We start from the raw sequence: 12846 nt of genomic DNA, 5'->3' as shown, positions 1-12846 counted from the left end.
TTCCTCCATCACCTTCCCCCCACACAACTGGACTCTCCTCTCTCTTCTGAGCCCTTATCCTTTAAATGATGCTGGTGGGGGCCCTGCCAGTGGCCCTCCTCCTAACTTTACACACAATTCATAAGCAGTAACAGTCACATCCACTGCTTCAACTACCATCTATACAACCCTAAATTCTGACACTCTGAATTCCCAACTATTTTCAGGAAGCTGGAGGCTATTCAGTCAGTACAGGGGGAAAAAAGGATGCTTCAACGTCATGCACATCTGAATTCAAAATATCTGTTCTGCTATTTACTGGTAATACGTCCAAAGTCACACACCTTTCTGAATTTCAGCTTTGTTATCCTTTAAAACTGGGGATAACGCCTTTCTGACAAATTTTTGTTTGGATTAAATGAGGGAAATAAAAAGGTTAAATGAGAAGTTCCCTTCCCTTCCTAGCACAGAACTGACAGCATGCCCTGAGGACCCCATGCATGGGCCTCGAGGTGGCAGGCAGGAGACAACTAGCTTGGGGCAGGGAGACTAGCAGTTACAAGGGGACTGAGCAAGTAAGTAAATGTACTGAGGACAATGGGAGCCGAATCTCACTGCTGAAGATGGTACGTATAAATACAGAGATGGGAAGACGAGAAAGACAGAAAGAAACCTGGAGTGTTAGACTGGAAATGGATACATCATTGTGAACTTTTAAAATATACACACAGTGAGATGAAGAAAGAGATTCAGATGTGTACATATATACACATATTTCCTAGCTCTGTCTGCCCTAAATGTAAGTACACCCCAGCAGAAATGAGCACATTGAGCATCCAAACCTTGGTTTCTAAATACCACCTCCACTAAAAGAAATCAGGATTCCAATGGATGATTCCAGAGCTGGGACAGGAAAAGTACAAAATGAGTCTGGAACATCTTGATGTGCCAGAAAGTAAGGAAATACTCAAAGGATGGGGATGTGTCAAAAAGGTGGGAGCCATCTTGAAGGGGCTCCCACTAGCCAAATCTAGGACAATGTAAGCATCAAAATAAAATATAAAATTATAATAACTAATAAAACCCAATGAATAGGAACAGGAATCCATGGGTATATATTGATGTGAATAAAGAAATAAATTCCCTTACTTATTTACATCAATAAATGAATGAACAAATACATGAAAGAAAGAAAACTTTTCAGTAAACAATCAATTAATAAATGCAGGTGGCAACCTTCATAGCAGTGGTTGATCCAGGCAGAAGGCATCAGTGGACCGACAGCCAGTGGGCAGAGGTCTGATGAGGAATAGAACATTAACAAAATCTTGGAAATCTTCCCACAAAAGAGTTACCAATTACAAGAGGAAAATGATGACTGTATGATAAAGAAACCCAGCAGAAATGAACTCAGTAAGGTGCTCAAGGTTAAACATCGCCAGTGGTGGGACAACACCGTATGCCTCCCAGTGATACACTACGAAGAGCACACCATTCCTATGGTAATTCTTGGCACCAACGCATTCAGTCCACACATGAGCAACTACTGAGTGGACCGAAGTTAAGGGACATCTCACAGAACAAGAAAAGTCAAGGCCATAAAAGACAGAGAAATATCAAGGAACTGTTCCAAACTAAAGAGACATGACAATTAAACACAGTGTGTGATCCTGAACTGGATCTTGGACCAAAAGGGAAAGGAAGACACTACCGGGAGAGGTGGAAAACTCTGAATGGCCTCTGGGTTGTTTTTAAGTTTTTTTATCGAGGTACAGTTGATTTACAATATTATGTAAGTTTCAGGTGTACAACACAGCGATTCAATTATATATGTGTGTGTATATATATACTTTTTAAAAAAATATTTATTTACTTTATTTACGGCTGTGTCGGGTCTTAGTTGTGGCACATGGGATCTTTCGTTGCTGCGCGTGGGCTTCTCTCTAGTTGTGGTGCACTGGCTTCTCTCTAGTTGCGGTGTGGAGGATCTCTAGTTGTGGCGTGCAGGCTCCTCAGCACATGGGCTCTGTAGTTGTGGCCCGCGGGCTTAGTTGCCCCACCGCATGTGGGATCTTCCTTCCCCAACCAGGGATCGAATCCACGTCCCCTGCGCTAGAAGGCAGATTCTTAACCACTGGACCACCAGGGAAGTCCCTATATATTCTTTTTCAGATTCTTTTCCCTCATAGGTTATTACATAATATTGAGTATAGTTCCCTGTGCTGTACAGTAGGTCCTTGTTGGTTACCTATTTTATACACAGTAGTGTGTATCTGTTAATCCCAAACTCTTGATTCCTCCCCCTGCCCCACTTTCCCCTTTGGTAACCCTAACCACATGTAAGTGATATCATATGATATTTGTCTTTCTCTGTCTAGCTTACTTCACTTATTATGATAATCTCTAGGTCCATCCATCTTGCTACAAATGGCATTATTTCATTCTTTTTTATGGCTGAGTAATATTCCATCGTGTATATATATACCACATTTTCTTTATCCATTCATCAGTTGATGGACACTTAGGTTGTTTCCATGTCTTGGCTATTGTAAATAGTGCTGCAAATGAACACTGGGGTGCATGTATCTTTTCGAATTATGGTTTTCTCCGGATATACACCCAGAAGTGGGATTGCTGGATCTTACGGTAGCTCTTTAGTTTTTTAAGGAACCTCCATACTGTTCTCCAGAGTGGCTGCACCAATGTACATTCCCACCAAGAGTGGGAATGTTCCACACCCTCTCCAGCATTTATTATTTGTAGACTTTCTGATGATGGCCGTTCTGACTGGTGTGAGGTAATATTCATTGAAGTTTCGATTTGCATTTCTCTAATAATTAGCAATTTTGAGCATCTTTTCATGTGCCTTTTGGCCACCTGTACGTCTTCTTTGGAGAAATGTCTATTTAGGTCTTCTGCCCATTTTTTGATTGGGTTGGTTTTTGGTTTTGGTTTTTTTTGATATTGAGCTGTAGGCATCTGGGGTTTTGAAGGTAGTGTTGTATCAATGCTGATTTCCTGATTTGGGAGTTATGTAAGAGACAGCCCATGTTTTGGTAAAAGCACACTAGATTACTTAGGAATGACAGGCATCAGGTCTGCAACTTGCTCTGAAATGGTTCAGAAAAGTCTAATTAGATGAGAAATGGTGCATTCCTCTGAAACAGAAGTAGAGATGAAAATGAGAGACCAGAAATAAGATGATTAGGTAGTTTCACTGAAATTTGAGAATCCAATAACAGAAGAGGAAAAGGGTTGAAGACAATGTCAAGGTTCCTTCTTCGGGCATCTGAAAGGGAAGGCCTCACTGCACGCACTACAGAGAGCCAAGCACAGCAAGATGTGGGCTTATCTTCCATATACACACAGTGTACGTAGTACAGTGTTAAAAACTGGTTGAAGTTCATGTGTGGAAACAGGAGAGGGTGGGGGGAGGCTCATGGGAAATCCCTGTACCTTCCCCTAAATCTTGTTGTGAAACTAAAGGTGCTATAAAAAAGTAAAGCCTTATAAAAACATATTTTTTAAGTTGCAAGAATAGTTCAAGGGAAAGGAAATTGGTTGAAGGGGATTACAAGGGGTTAAAAAACATATTTTTTAAGTTGCAAGAATAGTTCAAGGGAAAGGAAATTGGTTGAAGGGGATTACAAGGGGTTAAAAAACATATTTTTTAAGTTGCAAGAATAGTTCAAGGGAAAGGAAATTGGTTGAAGCTCTTTGTGCTGTTCTTGCAACTTTTCTGTATGTTTGAAATTATTTCAAAATAAATTAATTTTTAAAATTCAACGAGCACTCATGACAACCTTGGTGCCTAGCAAAACGCCTGGTTCACTATGCGTACTCAATAAAAATTATTTGGTCTTCCCTTTCCAGTTGCCCAAAGAAGAAATCTTAGCATCATCATCAGCCTTCCTCTTTCACTACATCCAAATGGACTCTCAGTTCTCGTGAAACTGCCTAGTCAGTTTTCAGTTCTAGGCCTACGTGCTCATTTCTGGCTCTTATCATCTCTCACCTGGACCGCTGCAGGAGCGTCCTAACTGGTTTCTTCTCTGCTCCTTCTAACATCATTTTGGCACCATTCTTGTATCTCTGCATCATCATCTAGAAGTCAGGAGTTATCTTCCCTCATTTAAATACCTGTAATTGCTCCCAAAGTAAACGCTGATTTCCCAACCGTAGGGCACTAAAAAGACAGGCAGGAGCACCAAAAAGGGTATCTCAGATACACACACAAAACAGTGAAGCGATTCCTGCAGGGGACAGGGAGGGGAGAGGGAGAAAAGTGGAGGACTTTGACTGGACTTCCTTTATGTTTATTCTCAGGTTTGGTATTGGTTTTATTATTGATTATATATACTGAGAATGCCAGGGGGTGAGTGGGTACCATCAACTCTTCAAAACTAAGAGCCTCTAAAACCATGCTTTTCCCAATTTGGCACCAAAGAAAATAATAATTTTTAGCACACTAGGACAAGTCAAAGAGATTATTCTAGGTCAAAAGAAACCACCCTGGGTGGGTCCAATATGCTCTGGTCACATACATTGACAGATACCTTATTCTCTGGCACAATGGTAAACCATTCAGGGCACCCCAGTTGGGAAGCTCTATTCTAAAGGTCTTAATACGACTGCGCTCACAGACCAAACAAGGACCCTCACAAGGTTTTATCTCCCACCACAGTCAACACACATATACAAGCACACGGATTCACAAATCTGTATTTGTATTCACACACAAAATCAGACACCAACATGCATCTCATAGACAGACCATTTCTCTAAACACACTATGCATCCTTTCATACTTGTCTTTTTGCAATTGCTGTTCTCTGTACCCAGAGATCAATTCCAACTCATCCTTCAAGACATCGCTCAAATGCCACTTCTCCTTTCCCCAGATCTTATTACACTTGTCATTCTGAATTGTAACTGTTTGTTGACATATGTTACCACCCTAGAATTTGAGCTCAAGGACAAGAATCATTTCTTATTTACCGGTATACCAGTGATCCCTATAACAGACATTCAAATGTCTGTTTAATTAACACACAAATCAATGTTCACTATATCATTCCCCAGTAAACCAAAATTTTCAAAATACATTAACTAAAACAATGAAGTATAATTTTACAATAAAACTAGCATCTTTTCCTAAACAAGAATACCCACTGTTCTGTGAGAGACGTGGCACAGAAATATTCAAACTATTATCCTAGTCGTAGAGTTTTAGACTGAGGAAACAAACCTACAAACAAGCTGTAAGCACAAAGGTATTCACTGCAGATTATAACAGTGGAAACTTTAGGAACAACCAAAATATTTAACAAGAGGTAAATGACTAAATCACCTGATTGATAAATCACCTGAATATCTAAGCAATTGTTTAAATTATATTCATGACGATGGGAAAATAATACCAGTTGCCATTTATTGATCATCTCTTCTATTTAAAGAATAACGCTGGGGGACTTCCCTAGCGGTCCAGTGGTTAAGACTGTGCTCCCAACGCAGGGGGCCCAGGTTCGATCTCTGGCCAGGGAACTAAATCCCACAGGCCTCAACTAAGAAGTCTGCATGCCACAGCTAAGAAGCCTGCATGCCGCAACAAAGATCCTGTGTGCTACAACTAAGGGCATAACCAAAACAAATAATAAATATTTTTTTAAAAAATGAAACAATAAAGAATAATGCTGGATGCTTTATATACACTATCCTAATCCTCACAACAATTCAAGGGCAAGTATTATTATCCTAATTTCATAGACAAGAAAGTAAGCACAGAGGTTAAACAGTTCGTCCAAGGTTTTTGAGACCAGATTCCAACCCCAAGTCTGTCACCTTTTCCCTACACTGCTCTTCCTCTACAATACAATGTTTCCAATGTATTAAACTCCAAATTGTTATCTCTACCATACGACTTTATAAAAAAATACAATAGGACAATGGCCTGGAAGGAAACAAAAATATCGTTTAGAGTAGTGATTAAGGGTGAATGTTGTTACAGTATTTATAATTTTTTTATTAGCAACTTTTTAAAAGCAGAATTGCTGAGCAATGGACTAAATTCGTAAGGCAATACAAAAGAAACAACCCCCATTTTTAATTTTTTTACATGTTCATTAAGGACACACAGTAAGTAACATATAAAAACTTAAAAAGTACAAACTCAGCTAACTACATCTAAGCAATCATATATTAACACCGGGGTACTTATTACCAGTATTCAAAAGCTGATCATTATGACTGGATTAAGCAGCATTCTTCCAGAAAAAAGGTGAGTTCTCTGGAAGACTTAAAGAAGAGGCATATGGATTGGAGACAGGAATGTTTAAACTGAAGAAACAAGGGCAGAAGGGGAAGAAAAAGAATGCTTTCTTCTTAAGTAAAAATGAGAAGCAGGGTTAGTGAGATGAAGTTGGTAAAAAACTTTTAAGGACAAGCAAACAAGTTTGGAATTAATTGATAAGCAACAGGGAACTGTAATATATTCTCAAATGGTAAGTGGCATGCTGAAAATAAGATCTTTAAAGATTCAAACTTTGTTCCAAGGTAAAGTACTGCCTTTGGTTACACAATGTTTTCGCCAAACAATTGGGGGGAAAATAATCCATTATCCTTTATGTGTGCTTTATATCAATACATACACTTTTCAAAAAGAGAAACCGACTAAACAAACGAAAGTCTTTATACAAGGAGTGTAAGGAGAAGGGGACCTTCAGATATAATGCTTGCAAATATTAAACGCTACTGTACATTTTAGTAAGAATCATAGAACTTTAGAGTAAGAAGGGATGCTGGAGATAATCTTTTAGTGATAACCTCTTCTTCATTTTCACAAGGGATTAAGTTGAGGCTCATGAACTAAGTAACTTGCCTAATGTCATATACGAGCCAGCGGCAGATTCAATATCAAAACTCAGATTATCGGGAATTCCCTGGTGGTCCAGTGGTTAGGACTCTGCCCTTCCACTGCAGGGGGCATGGGTTCAATCCCTGGCAGGGGAACTGATATCTCACAAGCTGCATGGCGCAGCTTGGAAAGAAAGAAAAAAAAAAACTTAAGATTTCCTAGGGAGCAAGATCTAAAGATCTAAAGTTGTGCTGTCCAATATTATAGCTACTAGTAACATCTGGTTATTTCAATTTAAACTGATTAAAATTCAATACAATTTAAAATTCAAGTCCGGGGACTTCCTTGGTGGCGCAGTGGTTAAGAATCCGCCTGCCAATGCAGGGAACATGGGTTCGAGCCCTGGTCCGGGAAGATCCCACATACCGCAGAGCAACTAAGCCGTGCGCCACAACTACTGAGCCTGAGCTCTAGAGCCTGCAAGCCACAACTACTGAGCCTGCGCTCTAGAGCCCGCAAGCCACACTCCTGAGCCCGCACACCACAGCTACTGAAGCCCATGCGCCCTAGAGCCCACGTGCTGCAACTACTGAGCCCACGCACTCTAGGGCCCATGTGCCGCAACTACTGAACCCGTGTGCTGCAACAACTGAAGCCCGCACGCCTAGAGCCCGTGCTCTGCAACAAGAGAAGCCACCGCAATGAGAAGCCCGAGCACCGCAACGAAGAGTAGCCCCCGCTCGATGCAACTAGAGAAAGCCCACGTGCAGCAATGAAGACCCAATGCAGCCTAAAAAAATAAACTAAAATAAAATTTAAAAAAATAAAATAAAGTAAAATTCAGGTCGTCAGGCACGACAGTCACATTTCCAGTGCTCCATGCCACACGTGGTTAATGGCTACCACATCTGACAATGCCAAATAAGAGTACTGCCACCACTGCAGAAAGTTTAACTGGACAGCATGATCTAATGAATAAGCTTCAGAGTCAGACAGACCTAGCTTGAATTCTACTTACTAGCAGTGGGATCCTAGACAAGTTATTTAATTTCCCTTGGCCCCCATTTGGGGGAGGGGAGGGGGGGGAGGGGATTAATAATACTTACCTCACATAGTGTACTTGATGATTATGTGGGATAACATGAAAAGCCCCTTTACATTGTCTGGCACATAACAGACAATAAACACATCCCTCTGGATCCTTTTCTCTTCCTACTCCTCTATAAAACCTCCTTGTTAAAACATACAAGCACAATAACTCACCCAAATTAATATCTTCCCGGCAAGGTAATCCACAGTACCTAATTTTCATTCTGTTCCCACCAAATACTTGCACCTCTCTTCCAGCGTTTCTGCTCAGCAATAATGAAATGAAGAATGAACGGGGGGGGGGGGGGGGGGCGGGGAACTGCCTCTAATGAAATGGAGGAGAATGTAATAATTTTCCCCTCTCGTTTCCCATCCTGTTTTAAATATGATTGTACTGACTGATCATGCAAAGTTAAAGAAATAAATTGCACTGCTCCTAGGTACCATACTTCCACACCACTAGAGAAGATCCTACAATACTTCACTATATTCCTTCTCACCATCTGGGCTACTAACTGAATATTAAATGAAGAAATAACACCTTCCTCCTACAGTACTTTTCTGGCAAACAATAAAAAGGATTTCCAGAATGCTAAACCAATCTTCAAGGCTTCACAGCTTAACGCAGTAAACTAATTTGACAAATCTAGACTACAGCATAAACTACTTCATAACATGCATGTTATTACCCAGAAAAACAACAAAATTCAACTCAGTTTGGAACTAGTGAATCTCTGCCAATACTAAATTTTATTTAGGAGCAACAATTCATGCTTAGCCACATTAAGTCACACAGACTTGCCATTTGTAGTGAGGTCACTAATTTTACATTCCTAATAACTAACAATTAAAGGACAGCTTTAAAACATTTGTCTTTAAACATCCACCAAACAAGATTTCTCCATATTCTTAAAGCTTCCTTGTTGTTTAAAACTGACCATATAAAGTTGGGGGGTGGGGAAGGGGGGAGGGTAGGAGGGAGTCCTCTCAATAACAATTAATAAAAGCGTCTCCTTGAAATTATCTGGCATTCTTACTTTGTTCCTTAAAGATAATTTGCTCAAAAACATGACCACAGACGGCCCCCCTTAAAGAGCTCAGAATAAGTCATAAACAAATACTAAATAGATAACACTGCACACTGTATTGTCACACTAAAATACACATTGATTATGTTTAGCAGACAAAACTAAAATATTTCAAGTATACAAATCAGAGTTTAAGAAGTCTACGAGGGTCACATAAGTTAAAAAAAAAAAAAGCATTTAAAAAGTTTTTATTACTATCCCACATGAAGTACTTTATACATTAAAGTTAGGCTTCTATGCCTGAACTGATGAAATCTAATTGTGAGAGTCTATAATTTTTTTAAAGTACTTCTATAATAATGAAATGTACATTGGTCACAGTAGAACAGTTCAACTGAATTTTCCTGAGGCTGCATCCTAAGTACATCTGACCCAGAAAGTATTTTTAGCAAGTGTGTTCAATCAATGCTGGTTTTATGACTAGCCTAAATTAGAAATTGGGTGTCACAAATTTAAAGTAACAAAGTTATTAGGGACATTTTTAAAGATATTCAATTAGAAGATAAGAAAAAACCCACAAGGTTTAAACAATTCAATACCCACAGCCTAGAATCTAAGCAGGTTAGAGGCAATAAGAAAGCCACAACCTCATCCATTGCTACTTTGGAGGAACCTGTGATTTTTCTAACTTAAACTTTAACCTACTCAATTAATATTAATAAAACTACAAAAGAGTGATGGCTCCTTGTGTTTTCAAATCTCTTGCCAAATGTCCGAAACAGATTAGCTACATCACAAATATTCCCATATACAAAAAAAAGACCATGTTTCTCTTCTTATAAACCACTCAAGATCATGATATTGTGGGACCATGCACATGTTTCAGTGAAAAACGGTGACAGAGATATGTGTGCCATAAAAAAAGAGAGACATAAAAATGGCTTTTGTGGTAACTGGAGCATAAATTTATTCTGACAAAAAATGGTGGGATCCACAAAATGATTGCACTCTTGTTATGAGTTAGTAATAAAGCTCTGTACAGAAAACAAACTTTTGCTTACAAAAAGCCTTTTAAAAAAAATCTGTAGATTGAATTTCTCAAATTCAAGATTTAACTCATAGAATATTTAGCTCTATTCCATTAAGCACCTTTTGGGATTTGAGTAATCATTTATTTTAAGGTCATCTCCTCCCCCCCTTAAAAAAATGAGAAGTATATAAATCCGGATAAAAAATGCCCTGGCTTTCCTGTTCCACAGTCTTCTTTTTACGCAAACCATCCTATACAAGTCGGATACTTTGGCTTTTTGGGTTTTTTCTTCTCCATAAACACGGCTTAAACTGTCCTGTTTCAACTGGGCCCGAGATCCGGTCACATCAACCCAATATTACTCCAACCTCTGACTCTAAAAGCAGTTGGCACATTGCAGACGTACCGGTTGTCCTAGAAAAGGCGCTTGAAAATCCTACACATCGCACTGGTCCACCGTGGTTCGCTGTCTGACGCCTCGCAGGCATAAAGTCTCCCTTTCTAAGTTCCCCAGAACCGTCGTACACGCACGCGTGCCACTGTAAACCGCTTCATCTTAAGGCAACCATGGGACACGCATCCGCACGTCCTCAACTTTTCCTTCTGGCTCAACTGCAGATGCCTAAATACAAGTATGCACCGGCAGAATCATAAAAGGCTTTTGAAAACTTCAAGGGTAGGGACGGTATGTCCGTGCAGGAAGCGCTCAAACGAGCCAATTAAAAAAAAAAAAAAAAAAAGAATCCTACCAGCAATGGAAAACTCAGAAGACTCTAAAACCTCACCTCGAGTTTAGGGGCCGTGGAACATTCCATCCCCTCTCCCCCGGCTGCCCCACAACAGAGACTGCAACCAAAACCCGCAGGAGGTCGGAGAGCAGAGGCCCCTCGAAGAAAGGGAAGGGGGCAAAAAGCATCATCTTCCCCTGAGATCCGGCCGCAGGTACCAGCCTCGCGCGCCACGCAGGGCCGGCCGCCGGCGGGGACCCAGAGCCTCTTACCTTCGTGCCCCAGCCGCGTCCTCCCGGCTGCAGAAGAAAATCCTGGAGGCCCGGCCGCGCCGCCCCCGGGGCTCCCTCAGCGCCCGCCCAGCAGCCGGCGCCGCAGCGGCCGCGCCACGGCCCCGAGCCGCCGGCACCACCTCATACTGCGGGGCTGCCGCGCGCTCCCGCACCTCCCTGCGGGGACGAGCTAATCCAGCCCCGCAGTGGGGCCGCGGAGAAGGCGGCCCGGGGACCCCGGCGTCCTGAGAGAACAATGTGGGGCCGCGAGGAGGAGGAGCGGAACACCGCGGCGCGAGCGGGCGGACGGCAATCCCGGGCAGCGTTTGTGTGCGAGCGTGCAACGGGCGCTCGGCCCCTCCCTCCTCCTCCTCCCCCTGCCCCCCCCTCCTCCTCCGTCTCCTCCTCCCTCAAGCACACCCCGTCTCCCAGGCCACAGCATAGCAACCGAACATGGCGGCTGCGCAGACGCCGCCAGTCAGCGGCCGGGAGCAGCGGCGGCGGCAACGGGAGGCGATCTCGCGAGAGGCGAGGCCGAGCCCCCTCCCGCCGGCGCGGGCTGGAAGCGGCTGCACAAGCCGGAGCGCGGGGGACGCGCAGGTGCGAGGGAGGCGGGACCTGGATAGGTGGGAGGGGCTGGAGGAGGGGGCGGAGCGCCGTGGCTCCACCCCGTGGCCCCGCGGCGGTTGGTCACTGAAACTGCGAAACCCCTCTGCCGCCCCCCCACGCTGGACCGACTGACCTGAGGGACCCCGCCGAGGGGCAAAAACCCAAGTTTGAAGAGGAAAACCAGACCTCTTGGCCCCAGGTGGTCCGCACTTCAATGCTGAAAGAGGATACAGGTTTAGGATGCAGTTTTGAATCATTTCCTCTCCTAAATATAGACCCTGAAACAAAGAACAAACAGCGTTCATCTCTAAAACAAACGTTTGGTTGCCTCTGTGTGCCTCGGTGTGCTTTTAAAGGTGGAATTCTTTCATTCTAAACACGCGTATGAACTGGGTGTTACCAGCCGGGGTTTTTAGCCAGGTGCATTCTAAAATCTTACTGATGGTACGAATGTATTGGCGGTGAGACAGATGCCTGCGGGCTGGGTGGTAGCTGAAATGATGCCAGGGGGAATTTGGGGGCGGTCACATTTCCTTTCCAAATTCATTCTTGTCAGAGCCCTTTCCTGTCGTATGCCACCTTCGTGCTCTTCCTCGCTCTTAGCTTCAGCACCCCACCAGGGCCGGCCTTCTTAAAACGTCCTTTCAAAAATCACTTTCCCTCCAAGCCGACAAAAGGCCTGTTCACTAATCAGGGGTGGTTTTTGCAAGATGAAACCTTGCAAATTTGTACAAATGTGTGAAAGACGGCATTTTCTATTGAGCCTCTTCTCCCTCGCACCCCGGCTCAGTTTTTCCATTTTAAGAAGACAGCCTGTCAGTCCGTATTGCTCTGCTTTACCTCTTCGAATGACTTTCCTTCCCAGAGCTTAGTTCCAGCCCGTGCTCATCCGTCCTTCCCAGACTTTCCTGCCTCTACTTCTCCGTTTTCTGTGCTTTTGTTCATGCTATTCCCTCTACCGAAATGCTCTTCCCTTCATCTCCACCTGTCAACGGTCAAGTCATCCGCCAACCGCAGATCACAGAGGACTGCCACCGGAAGTAAGAATTTCGTCCTCCTCTGACAGGATACTTCTAGGTTTATACCTCTCTTTTTCTTACCACATTTTATTACATTTTATTATAGGATCCCGGGCTTCCCTGGTGGCGCAGTAGTTAAGAATCCGCCTGTCAATGCAGGGGACACGGGTTCGAGCCCTAGTCCGGGAAGATCCCACATGCCGCAGAGCAACGAAGCCCGTGTGCCGCAACTACTGAGC

The 12846-nt window shown here is 43.0% G+C and overlaps 1 protein-coding gene across 1 annotated transcript in view; it reads right to left on the bottom strand.

The window, feature by feature from the left end:
* Window positions 1–11074, bottom strand: part of PTPN4 (protein tyrosine phosphatase non-receptor type 4) — a 180181-nt gene extending 169107 nt beyond the window's left edge. The window contains exon 1 of the mRNA XM_082841828.1: window positions 10980–11074. The gene's annotated coding sequence lies outside the window, so the exon portion shown is untranslated. The remainder of the gene's footprint in view (window positions 1–10979) is intronic.
* Between the last annotated feature and the right edge of the window lie 1772 nt (window positions 11075–12846).

This window comes from Leucopleurus acutus (assembly GCF_964270905.1).
Source record: "Leucopleurus acutus genome assembly, chromosome: 6".
Taxonomy (NCBI): domain Eukaryota; kingdom Metazoa; phylum Chordata; class Mammalia; order Artiodactyla; family Delphinidae; genus Leucopleurus; species Leucopleurus acutus.
The sequence above is the reverse complement of the archived record's forward strand: the minus strand, read 5'-3'. Positions and strand labels throughout refer to the sequence as shown.